This window comes from Euprymna scolopes, chromosome 22 (assembly GCF_053919585.1).
Source record: "Euprymna scolopes isolate OS-2025 chromosome 22, ASM5391958v1, whole genome shotgun sequence".
NCBI classification, from domain to species: domain Eukaryota; kingdom Metazoa; phylum Mollusca; class Cephalopoda; order Sepiida; family Sepiolidae; genus Euprymna; species Euprymna scolopes.
In genome coordinates, this window is record NC_136503.1 from 53,973,434 (window position 1) to 53,986,894 (window position 13,461).

A 13,461-nucleotide genomic window follows, 5' to 3' on the forward strand; every position below is an offset into this window, starting at 1 on the left:
GGGCCAAATTGAGAATCACTTAGAAGTTAAAATGGTTAACTTGTTTGGAAGCCTGTGAAACTGATATGCTGACGTTTCCTCAGCTTTTCTTTCTTCCCTGCTGTCTGCGTCCTAACAATTGAAGATCTTTGTTGTGAGTTCGTCCATTAAAGAAGACAGCTTCGATTATGCCAATTTCTAAAGAACATTCACATTTTGGCAGAGAATGGCCAATTTAAACAGAAAAGAAAAAGAAAAACATTTCGGAAATAATATTTTCCTTTCTGTGGTAAACATTTAGAAAGATTCAAATTCACTTTTCGAATTCGGAAGAGACAGAAACTGAGAAGACATTTCCATTTCTTTTTATGGAGTAATGTTTTTATAATTACTCAAAACGACATGTGACACATTGGATAAACGCTGGTACTTTGAACATTAATGTATACATAACACATAGATGTGACTATATATTATTGGGTTTAAGAGTAAAAGCTCAACTCAAGTCGGAAAATACTCACTGCTTTACCTAAAATGCACCAAACATTGATATGATTTTTTTTATTTGTTTCCCCTTTGCAAAACTCAATCATGTTCCCCAAATTAAAAAAAAACAAAACAAATTAAACAATTTTTCTCAACCAAACTAAATCAAACCAAACCAAACACCGTGAATAAATATTTAAAGATATAAAGAACTTGGAAGCATAAGAAATTTTTTCAAAATTATTGGATTCGGCCTTAAAATTACTTGAAAAGTGTTGATATTCTGTAAAACAAAGCAACACCACCAAACACAATGAATAAATACTTGAAGATATAAAGAACCAGATGCATACAAATATTGCAACCTCTTTCCTAGTTCTAATTTATTTCTTACGTGAAATTATTTAATTGAAAACTAAAATAAAACATGCTGATACCTATTTTGTAAAACATGATTTGGAATGGTGGTATAATGTTGAAATGCAACAATTCTTGCAGGGATAGTTTGCATACCTCGCCATAACATGCTTACACCTACACCATCGACGAAATGTTGCATCCCTCTGCCTTTTCTACAAGTATTTTAGTGGTGAATGCTCTGACGAACTGCAATCACTTGTGCCCCCACGACGTGAGCACCCTCGACAAACCCGACAGGCTGCTAAATCCCACCCCCACACTGTAGAGATCCCTAGATGTAAAAGATCTTTTTACTCCAATAGTTTCTTCCCCAGAACCGCTAGACTCTGGAATTCCATTCCAGGTCCCTGCTTCCACAACAGTACTGACGTGCAGAAGTTCAAGTGTAACGTGGACCGACACCTTGCTGCCCAAATCCCTACATAGTACCCCAGTAGTTGTTGCTCCTGATAGTAGCCCCCTACACCAAAGTGGCAATGTGCCTTGTTTGGGGTGAAAATGTAATAAAAAAAAAAAGAAAAAAAAAAGAAATATGATGTTTCATTTCAAGGTTAAGTAAGTTTAGTGGTTCATCATCGTCGAGGGTAACCGAGAACACGCTTTTCATGAACTATTGCACCAAGGTGTAGGGAATGCTGCCACTTTTTTTTCCCCAGAATTAATCCACGTAACCCCGATTGATCCAAACATAACAATGCTGAGTGTTAAGCAAGTGGGCAGGAAGTACCAGTTTTTCAGTATGAGTCGGCTTAGCATTGATCACCTGGTCCACTTGTAGCCATTCTAACCGTTATAGCAAATGAGCTGATGTACATTTACATATATACTTTTATAGCATAACAAATAAAGTAATTGTCAAAATACAGGTGGGGGTGACACTATTCTTGAGGCTATAGGTTCAATCTTCAGTGTGAATGATATTCAAAATACAACTGCAAATTACTAAGAGAGTATACTACCCCTGTGTCTTAAATAATGAGTTCTGTTTGGAATCCCGTAGAGATTCCCAAGTTTGATAAAAAGACTCCAGAGTTCGACAAGATACACCTTAGAAGGTCGGAGGTTACATTGGCTGAAATGCTTTGAAAACAACAGTCAGGATGAGAACAGTAGTCTCAATAATCCAAATAATCCAAACTTTTATTTGTTAATAAATAAAATGTAGCATTCAATAACCAACATAGATTATGTGGTAGAACTGAAATAAACAGAACCAAACAAAAGACAAATAAACCAAACCGAATTAAACCAAACCGAAGAGAATCACACTGGGCCAAGTCAGCATTGCTCCAAAAAGAATCTTTCATCATTTTATATTTTATAGATTTTCACGTATAATGGGGTCTGATTTTAAATAAAATGTGTAATCTTAAATGCGGTAAAGATATTAAAGAATTCTCCCTTCCAACCAAATTAATGAAAGTGTTGCTTTATACATTTTTGAATGAGGAAACAAGAAGAGAAAGGAATGAGAATAATGGCTTCCTAAGCACTTATAACTAATTAACACACCAGGAAGCACCGTCTTTGAGAAGCATTATTCATCACCGAACACAGCCATTGTGAAATTTCCAATGAAACTTCATCAGGAGAAAAATGAATAAACACAGGAAAAGACCGAAGTGTCGAAGAATTTTTTTTTTGGGCTTTTTTTCTATCAATTTTTATGTGTCTGTTGTAAATTATAAAATAAATACAAATATAAAAACAGGAATTCTGTTGTTACCATTATACAAGGTTTCTTTTTATTATTGTTTTCTTAGTTCTGCGCAGAATGAGGTGGAGTAAAAGGCAGAAAGTCAATTTATGGGAAAACAATGGAACCTCAAAGAAACAATAATGTAAATAAGGCACCAAAGACTAAATATAAAATAATAAAAGAGCTAAAAGCCAAAAAAAAAAAAAAGGAAAGAAAAAAAGAACAAGGAATCAAATAAACTTTCAGCGAAATTTTCATTTTGTTCCTGTCATTTTAGGTTATTTTGAAATAAAAATATCATGTAATGCTTGTTTGCTGTCATCCAGAAGTGTTGCTAGCTTGGTGATATAAATCGTTAAGATTAAAAACGCACTTTCTTTGCCAATTCCATAAGATATTAAGCGGCTAGAGATTTAAACCTCGGGCCTTAAAATCAACAAGAATTGAACAATCCCTGTAATGACATGGTCCTTATTCATTGCAGTGTGATACTGGTTCTGTGCAATTCTAAGAAATCTACCCTCTCGGGCTTTGCATTCTCGCTTTGCAAATGAGTTAGTTTATTAATAATCGCGTTGGGTACCCTTAATAGGAAATGCCGACGAGGAATGCCCAGAAACATTTTGCAGGTCAAATTGCTCTTCCTCGGGCGAGACTGCTGATTTCTTAATCCCGGCTTTCGATTCTGGTGTCTAGGTTTTTACAGTGGGAGAGAACTAAATACTATGTACCCCCACCCTCCACCAAATGCATTCTGGCAAACGGCTTTCATTTTTATTTGGAGGTCTTTTAAAACTTTTGTTATCTTGTCATACACTTGGACACAATGTAAGAGGGCAGGTGCTAATGTAATTGCAAGAATTAGAAGTTGGTGGAGCTAGTATAGAGAACTTCTGCCATTACTAATCAGCAGAGCATTACCACTATTAAACAAATTAGACATCTATCGAGCTTTTATTCGCCGTGTGGGTATGTATGAAAGGGGAACCTGCCTAGGACACGTTTTATTATTCTTATAAATATTATTTACAAAGGACTTCATATATATATATATATATACATATAACATATATATATATATATATATATATATATATAACATATATATATAATATAAAGCTGTGTGTGTGTGTCTGGTCACAAATAGGCTCCTATATGGTTGACTATAATAGAAAAATGATCACATATAATAATAGATGTATCGAGACACAGAGATGCGTATGTTTGATCTGGCAGAACGGTGGTTCATTAAAATTGTGGAGTCTGCGTTCGCGCCTGGTCCACAAAGTATGGAAATAAAAAATTTAAAAATTAAAAATAACGGTTACAAGTGTTTTTGATATAGATGTGCATAAGAATACTTTGAAAAGTATGTTTTAACTTAAATAGAGATGGTATAATAACATTGTGGGGTCTACGTTGGCGCCTGGCTTCCATAGAATGGAAATAGGCACACACGTTAATAAAGACTTTTCATATCTATCTGCGGAAGTATAATTTGATAATTATGTTTCAGTTTGAAGAAATATGGTATAATAAAATTATGGGGTGTTCGTTCGCACCTGACCTCCATAGAATGGAAATATGTCACAAAGTTTAACAAGGTTTTTTAATATAGACCACAGAATATTGTGATAAGTGTTTCAGTGTGAACAGGTATGGTATAATAAATTATGGGGTTTATCTATTTTATCTTTACTTTCATCATATTTTGTTTTGGTTTTGATACCCCCGAATTCGAAGCTATCTCTTTACAACCGTTCCTTTTCATAGCCTATCATACTTTCATAAATCAGAGTCCATTTTCTGTAGGCTGTTTTTGAACCCAGTCAACGACGGGTATTTTTGCTTATATATATATATATATATATATATATATATATAAATAACAAATATTATTTACAAAGGACTTTTCACACTTGGATTTACCCCTTTTTGACTTTTAATTTTCTCCCCTCTCTCTTTCTCTATTTTTTACAAACATCACTTTGTTAATAATGCACAAACGATTTATACAATTTATTTTTACAAATAGTATTTTTCCATTCTATGACCACAATCATGGAATACAGTTTCAGAAATGATAAAACAAGCAAATCCTCATTCCCCGCTATCTATAGTTTTCTCTCCTCTGAATAGAAGAATCCTTACATTCTTTAAACCCCTGTGGAATAAGGACTATCACCTATATGTTTTTTACAGAGTAATAAATATGTTTCAAACTCTTACTAACGAGCTTCTCAGCGAAATTATTTCAACCTATATTCTTATAAATATATGTGCATATATAACATTGTTTTTTATATTTCATAGAATAAACCGAGAAAAATGTCTATACATTTTTTCCAAGAATTTACGAGAACGTTATTCTTTCAAAATAATGCACATCTTGAGTATATAATTATATAGCTGTATTGAATTATTACTTTTTCTATTCTTCAAAAATTAATGTAGCGTACAAAGACTTATACAATTAAATATACTTCAAGCTTATTTTCATACTTTAGTAATGGAAACATTGATACAATATGTATAGACACATCTTTTTAGTTACTGTTTTAAAAGAGGAAGAGAAATCCTATTTTCAATGTGAATTTTTTCCCTCAATTAATATATATATATATATATATATATATATATATATATAATCACTAGCTGTACCCGGCCACGCGTTGCTTTGTCTCAGTTTGTTCAACTAGAAATACAATAAAAAATGAAAATGTACTGTAAATTTAATAAGTATATATATATATATATATATATATATATGTGTGTGTGTGTGTGTGTGTGTGTGTGTGTGTGTGTAATGTAGCATTTTAATATCACGGCTGAATGTGTATAAAATGGTGTTCGAAAACTACAGGAGATACTGGCTATTAGCTTAAGCGTATTGAATTTGGATGTGGCTTCTGCTGTTGCAAACCTACAATACTTTGGTCCGGAGGGGAATTTATGCAGTCATTTTATGATATATGGAGATTATATATATATATATATATATATATATATATATATATAGATAGATAGATAGATAGATAGATAGAGAGAGAGAGTGAGGGATAGAGAGAGAGATGTTATATATATATGTGATGTTATGCATATATATGTGTGTGTGTGTTATATATTATACAGATATATTATACACGCATATATATATATATATATATATATTTCTCGGGAATTTTATTATATGCATATATACGCACACACATTATACACATACATATGCACGCACACACACACACACTATATACACATATATACACGCACACACAGTGTGTGTGTGTGTATGTAATGAGTGAGAAAAAGGAAATAAAATTGATGAAAATAAATTACAACATCTTTAATTATTATAATTATTGTTTAACGTTTTGATGGACCAAAAAATATAGTAATTTATTAAATTATATTTTCATCGATTTTTCCTATTGCTTTGACTGATCTATCTAGTATATTGAGCTTTGTATTACTTAGGTAGGTTTCAACTTTAAGATTCGATTTATATTTATAATTATATATATATATTATTTCATGTGTCTCTATAAAATTTTATAAGGAGATATATTTTATGTATATCCTTTCAGTATTTATTTTAACAGTACATAATATATTAGAGCTAGGTAGTAAGTTATGACAATATATATGGAAATCAAGCCATATATATATATATACACTCATGAGCAAAAAATCGATCAAACAAATGTTATACATTTTATTCCACTAAAAGATATATTGAACAAAGAACAATTGAACAAGGAAACTTAAACGACACTAATAAGATAGAACAAGACATTTACTTGAATAAATGCTTCAGATGGAATCGCATTCCCTTTTGATTTCTGTAAAAGATCAATTTTTTTAGACATGCTCTCAACCGAAGTGGAACACTGTGAAGAGGAGATGCTATTTCATTCGCTTTGCACAGCTTCCCACAGTTTGTCATTGTTCGCAAAAGTTCTTCTGGCTAATGCACGAGAAATTATAAACCAAATATTATCGATTGCGTTTAAATCGGGACTTTCACCTGACCTAAATATTAAATCAATTGACTTATCAGAAAACCATTTTTTGTGACTTTAGCAATGTGTTTCATGGCAATGTTGGTTATGTTGAAAAATAATGTTCTGTGATATTCCCAGCTTTAGGAAATTTGGTTATAGTCTTGTTTCTAATATTTAAATGTATTCCTTTGCATTGCTTGACTTCTCACATCTAACAAGTTCCCTAACTCTTGCTGCAGTAAAAATGACCCCTATTATTATCCCTCCATTCCCGTGTTTAACTTTCATTTTTATCACATTTGTCGAATATCTTTCTGCAATTCTTCGAGTGCACCGTTCGGGAGCATCAAGAGCATCACTTACAAGACAAAATCTTGATTCATCTAACCAGAAAACATTCCTGAACCAGTCTGTATCTTTCTTGCCATGACACGGGAAAATGTATTTTAATCATGGATGTTCTTCTTAGATTAAAGTGGCTTCTTTGCACACCTTTAAAAAGGAAAATCCCATTTCTTTCATTCGTCTAAATATTTTATATCTAGAAAGAGAATTTCCAGCCCCTGTTTTGAATTCTTTGCTATGGTCAACATAAGTTTTCTTTCGATCCTTCAAAACGGTTAATTTAAGCATGTGGCGATCCTTTAAAGTGAATGCTCTAGGGCGACCAGATCCAGATTTCCCTTTTACTAAGCATTCGACTTTGAACCTTTAACCAATTCGCTTCACTACAAAAAGAGATGTTTTTACTTTTTCTTTTCTTAAAATATGAAAAATCTGCTTGTAAGTCATTTTGGACTGCCTTAATCCTGCCATTCGGTTTTGATTATCCTCGCCAAGATGCGATCTTACCATTTTTAGGATTCATTTTTTCACTTATTATTATATGCTATAATAATACTGATCTGCAAGATAGTATTTTTCAGTTAAAATTTAAAAAAATTCATGGAAAAATATTGAAAAAACCGATTTCTTCCTTCTTTCACTCTTGTCCCGTTTTTTTTTTTTTTTTTTTTTTTTTGCTCATGAGTGTATATATTTAGTCATTCACCGGCAAACTGTTTCGTTGTATCACGGATATTCAGTATGGGGAGGTTAGCACTTATCCGGGGTCAGGGATCGAACCTACAACCCTCTAGTTGATAGTCGACAGCTCTAACCTTCGGTCTATGAGATCGGCGCTCGTAAACTATCTCCTCAAATGTCTATTTATATAAACATTTGACCACTGCTTTTGCAGCGCTCGATTTATTTGTTTATTTACAAAGAACTTCGCACACACACACATTATATATATGTTTAGTAGGAATGGTAATTAATAAAAACTAAAGAAAGTGCTCAATACTGCTGTAGAGCAAATATGCGTTTTATTTTTTATTACCGTATCTTTCTGTTAAGTTACATTTTTGTTTCAGCTACCCGGCCGTTTTATATATATATATATATATATATATATATATATATATATATATATATATATATATATATATATATATGTGTGTGTGTGTGTGTATGTAAATTACTGTTTTAAAAACAATAAAAATACATTTTAAAAATGTTTTATATATATATATATATATATGAGTTTGCATAAATACACACACACACACACATATGTATATATACATGTGTGTGTGTGTGTACTTATGCAAACTCATGTATATAATTGTATGCTTATTAATATACTTAAACACATATACTCATATATATAAGTACACAGATAAATCATGAATGTGTGTGACTGTATGGAAACTAATATGTACATATACCTAAACATATTGAAAAAGTATATAAACATATACCTGTGTTCGTGTAAGGGTATATAAAAAGAAAAAGAAAAACATCCATGAAGCACTAATTTCTCATGGCAGGAGAAATTTGCCTCGAGTCCGTAAGAATATATCATCCTCCTCCTCCTCCTCTATTTTAGTGCCAAAGAGTGCAAATAAGTATAAGAGTTTGCACTTATCACTGATGTTCCAATGTGACTCACACAATATGTCGTCTCTCATAAAGGGAATTCTCTGGAGAGCGTCACAAAAGTTTGAAGCAACAATAGAACGGGAAAGTAAGAGTGGAAGTAAATAACATAAATCTACAAGGAAATTTCTTGAAAATAAACCGTTTCAGAGAAAAAAGCTTAAAAGGAGACAAACAAGTAGTTTAGAAGTATCGTCTTATTCGCATTCATATATTTTAGTCTTATCTAAATAAAGTAAAGTACCATTATATATATATAATATATATATATATAATATATATATATATATATATATATATATATATATATCTTCCAGATTAAAAATATCCAAAATTAAAAACCATTGAATTCAACGCGGTTGTTTACAGTGCTCAATAAAAAGAGCAAGATATTATTTAATTTAGGTAAACACATTACCATTAGTACCGACAATAGATCTACTGTTTCAATCTAAAAAGGTTTCATCAGGCGACATAATCCTCATTCAGGCCAATCTTTTTTACACCTGTTTTATATATATATATATATATATATATATATATATATATATATACATACATAAGAGACGTTGCGAGCCTGTCTCTGCTTTATCATTATTTTCATGGCAAGTGCTCATCTGAGCTCCAATATATGGTCCCTCCTGTCCTGACTTTCATGAAAAACACTCGTCTATTTGCAACCACTATCGATAATTTACCCCACTCTTTATCTGTGCCTAAACCTAAACCTAAATCCCATGAACAGAGCTCTTTTCTTAGAACTGCACGCCTGGGGAACTGTTCCGTTTCCCTGCTTTCAAACCGACTACAATATGGTTGTCTTCAAGTCCAACGTGAACAAATTCTTGATGAGCCCTCGACTTAAGTAATCCAATTTACCAAATTTCCACTACTAATGATGACTGCAAAATATTCTCATTAACCCTAACTAATTAACCCTTATCCTCGAGCGGCCTCCTTTATAAAAAACAAAAACAAAACATACTTCTAATTACGATCACAGACATCAAAAGCGATTGCATAATAGGCGAAACAAGTGCACTATGAGCTAAATTATACTATCTACTAACCGCTTGATGGTTTACACAACTTACCTGAGCTAATACTGAAGCAGTATATGTATGGTTTGCGGTTATCTGTTTTTTAGTTTTACTCAAACTCACAGAAAAATACTTTTTTATGTAATTTCTGATACAAAAATGTTAACATAGCAAGTAAAAATGAAGGGAAGACACTAATTCGAACGAATTACCTTATTGTTTTACTGATGGCTCACCGCTTATTAAAGCTTAAGTACCACTCGAGGATAAGAATATAGATTGATAGTTGGATAATGGTTACTGTTACGAAAGGATTGAAGCAATGAATAGAATAAGGACTTGGTTATTTAAGGGAATGACATGACAATTATTTGTTTACATTTGATTTGAAAAGTACCATATTGTCAATTGTTAAACAGCTATAAAATATTTTGCTTCACAGATGAGATGTTTGATGAAAGAAACTTTGTTCATGGCAATCTCGTTTAGTTTTTGTTAATGAGGGCGAGAGAAATGAAAGTTCTTTGTTGTGGTTGTAGCTAGGCGAGTTTAGGTTGTGAATGTTTTATGGAAGGGAAGAACAAGGGGTAGGTGCTCGGTCGAGCATATACCATACAAATATGGATACAGTAGCAGTGAGACTATTAAGATATCGTTTGTGTGAAAGAGGCTGCAGAGTAAAGAGGCCATACCCCAATTAAGTAGAGAAGTCGATTTTGTATTCTGTGAAGACAAGAGAGAGAGAGAGAGAGAGAGAGAGAGAGAATACCTCAGTGGTTGCACTTTTTCAGATATGGCCACAATGCTCTATCTTAGGATTTTAAGAATTTTTCTACGGATTACAGTCACTATTTTATTGTATAAATTAAGACCTATACATATTTAGAATAATGATTTGTTGCTGTTTTTGGTCTATAAATATGTGTCTTCATCTGTCTTCATCTAAAAAAACAAAAAAACAAAAAAACTCTTTGACTATTCCAATCTTCGTAAACGTTTTTTTTTCTTTTGAAGAAAGCGCAGTTCCAACGGCGATGTTTACCAATTACTCGACACACACATAATTACAAGTTTGTGTTTGTTCGTGATGACAATTGTGTAACTCTTGACAAGATTCTACATATTTCTTTATTGGTTCTTCAGACAAGCGATGTCCGCACTTGGTTACCTTGGCTGTTAGACAGGACGGAAGTATATGAAGATGACCGGAAGGATATTTAGCCATGTGCTGGAATTGCGATAAAAGGAAGAGTGGTGTAGGGAATTGTGTGGGTTTTCAAAGAATTCTCTGCACTCTTGGAACAGTTCCAACTAGTTGAAATATTTTGGTACCAAAAACCTAAAAGAGTCTGAACGTTATCTTAACATTATTTTAGATTATATACATGATAAAAGTGTAGTATCTGTTCTCACGCTACTCTTCATCTTTTCTGTCTTTAGTTAAAGAAGGATAGACCTTTCTTGACTGGGATGCGATGCCTCTCGTCAGTCTGTAGAGATAATGGATACTTGCCGTAACGGTAGCTGTTAGAGCACTTGTGAGGCAACCACATCTCTCCTGAATCGACTCTGCTTGGGTCCAGTGACAAGGAAAAATGCTAGACCACTGGAAACTGTGCTGAACAATATAGACAAATTGATTAGTACATACTCGTTAGATATATATTTCTTATTATGAAAGAATATATACATTTGAAATATATATTAAATATTATATTTTGATTTGAAACACATGTTAAGCTCAATGTAAGTGAATTTCCGTCTTCAGAGCATGTATACCATTAGTTTTAATTCTAAATGCCCCAAAACTGAATCAATTCTTAATAAATAATTTTCATTATCTTTTTTATTTTATTTTTCTATATTTTAGGCAGACGCCTAAATCTTCATTATATTATCTCTTACACGTGTTTTGTTGTATAACAAAGATCTCTAAAAAATTCTTCAGAGGCAAATGGATATTCGTAAAAAAGAAACAGCTACAAAGTTAAATGTAGGTATTGAAAACTACATTTGGAGAAGCAAAGAGATAGGCAAAGTCTGTAAAAAACAAATTTAAAAACACTTAATGTAATGTTCGTGGAAATCCACCCCCAAAATAATACAAGTTAAAACGACGTGGGTAATGGCTCATTCCGCCATATTGGATTTTAAAAAAAATCAGGAATATATTTTCTAGATTTTGTATTTAGAGTCTAAATTAAAAATAATATTTTGTTGATTTTTTTTTTTTTGGTGGGTGGATTTGAAAACAATTTTTTTATAGCTCTCTAGCAGTGTTGATCATACACTACCTTCCTAAAAAACACACAAAAACCTTTTATATATATATATATATTTATATATATATATATATATATATATATATATGTGTGTGTGTGTGTGTGTGTGTGTGTGTGTGGTGCAAATAACTTTTCAGGGCAGATACTCAAGTAAAAAAAAAAAACCTGCAAAAATATAGTAATTGTGAGCCACATAATACATCCCTCTGAACGGGAACAGGCACGTTTAAAACAAGAGTAAAAGGGGCAGGTACTTGGGCATCCCTAGAACCCATCGATATGTAAATATATACAGTAGAGCCACGGGATACGGCATTAAAAATTAGTAACAAAATACAGTACAGTATATAATACACATGTATATAATCAAATAACATAAATAACATCGTAATCAGAGACCAGAAAAATATCATATTCCACATCGTAACTTGAAAAAAAAACGTATACCGGGGTTCTACAGTATATATATATGTAGTTTAGTGAATACGTGCTCAGCACAAAGCATATTACAGATAAATTTGATTAAAATGAACAAAGCGTCATCAGTGGTAAAATCTCTACTCTCTCCACCTGACAAGTAATTACTGTACAGATAGTGTGTTAGATGTCAAAGTTACACGTATTATTAAACAGTTTTCCTTCTCCTAGCATATTTGCTTTAGCAAAAGATGAGGATCAAATCTATTCCATTCACATATGATCTACAAAGAAAGATTGATTGAAAGGCATCCGTTTTTTGAAACCTATCAATTATTGCAAGTGCATATGAAAATTAATCATGCAAAGAGAGGCCGTCTTTTGTGCGCGTACACTCCCATACATGTACACATAAGCTAACTCAAAATCACTCATTTAAACACGTCAGCATATACATAGATACACACAGACACTAGACACATATGTAGAAACAATCAAGTATACACATAACAGTGCACACATATATACGCATAGTGCTGAATATACATTTAAAACTAGCGGCTGCACCACATCGGCACACACAACACCGAGTCAAACACAAAATCGAGTACACTCAACATCAAGTACACTCAACATCGTCTTACCATCAACGCTTACTCTGAACTCGGAATATGGAAAATTCCCATATGCACAAAACAAAATCACTGAAAAAACAAAAAATACCCCTACTAAGGGTAAGGATAATGAGTAAACGTTGGATAAAATGATGGTTTAAATTATTCCGAACTTGCCAGGATTCGAACCTGGAATCTTCTGATCCATAGTCAGACGCATTATCCATTGTGCCACAAGTCCTGTCCGTATGCCGAAAGATATTAATGCGACTGTATACAGACAGTGCTAAATTTCGTTGACAGGACAGGTAACTTTTTCGACAATTGCATGAAACGGCCCAACAACTACGTAAGTAGCTTACAGCACATAGCATTCACAGATGATCACCCATCTGGTAATGTCCGAAACTCCACATCTCTTACTTTCGGTGATCTAACAAAAACCGGTATGTCAACACAATCATACTGTATCATATACAAGCATACAAACATGAACCCAGACCTACTTATATTCACGTATAACCATAAAAGAACACACATATA

At 32.6% G+C, this 13,461-nt stretch overlaps 1 non-coding gene across 1 annotated transcript; it reads right to left on the minus strand.

Annotated features, from left to right (window-relative positions):
- Nucleotides 1–13,086: 13,086 nt before the first annotated feature.
- Nucleotides 13,087–13,159, minus strand: Trnah-aug (transfer RNA histidin (anticodon AUG)). Its single transcript has one exon. It is a non-coding gene; the product is annotated as a tRNA-His (tRNA).
- Nucleotides 13,160–13,461: the final 302 nt, after the last annotated feature.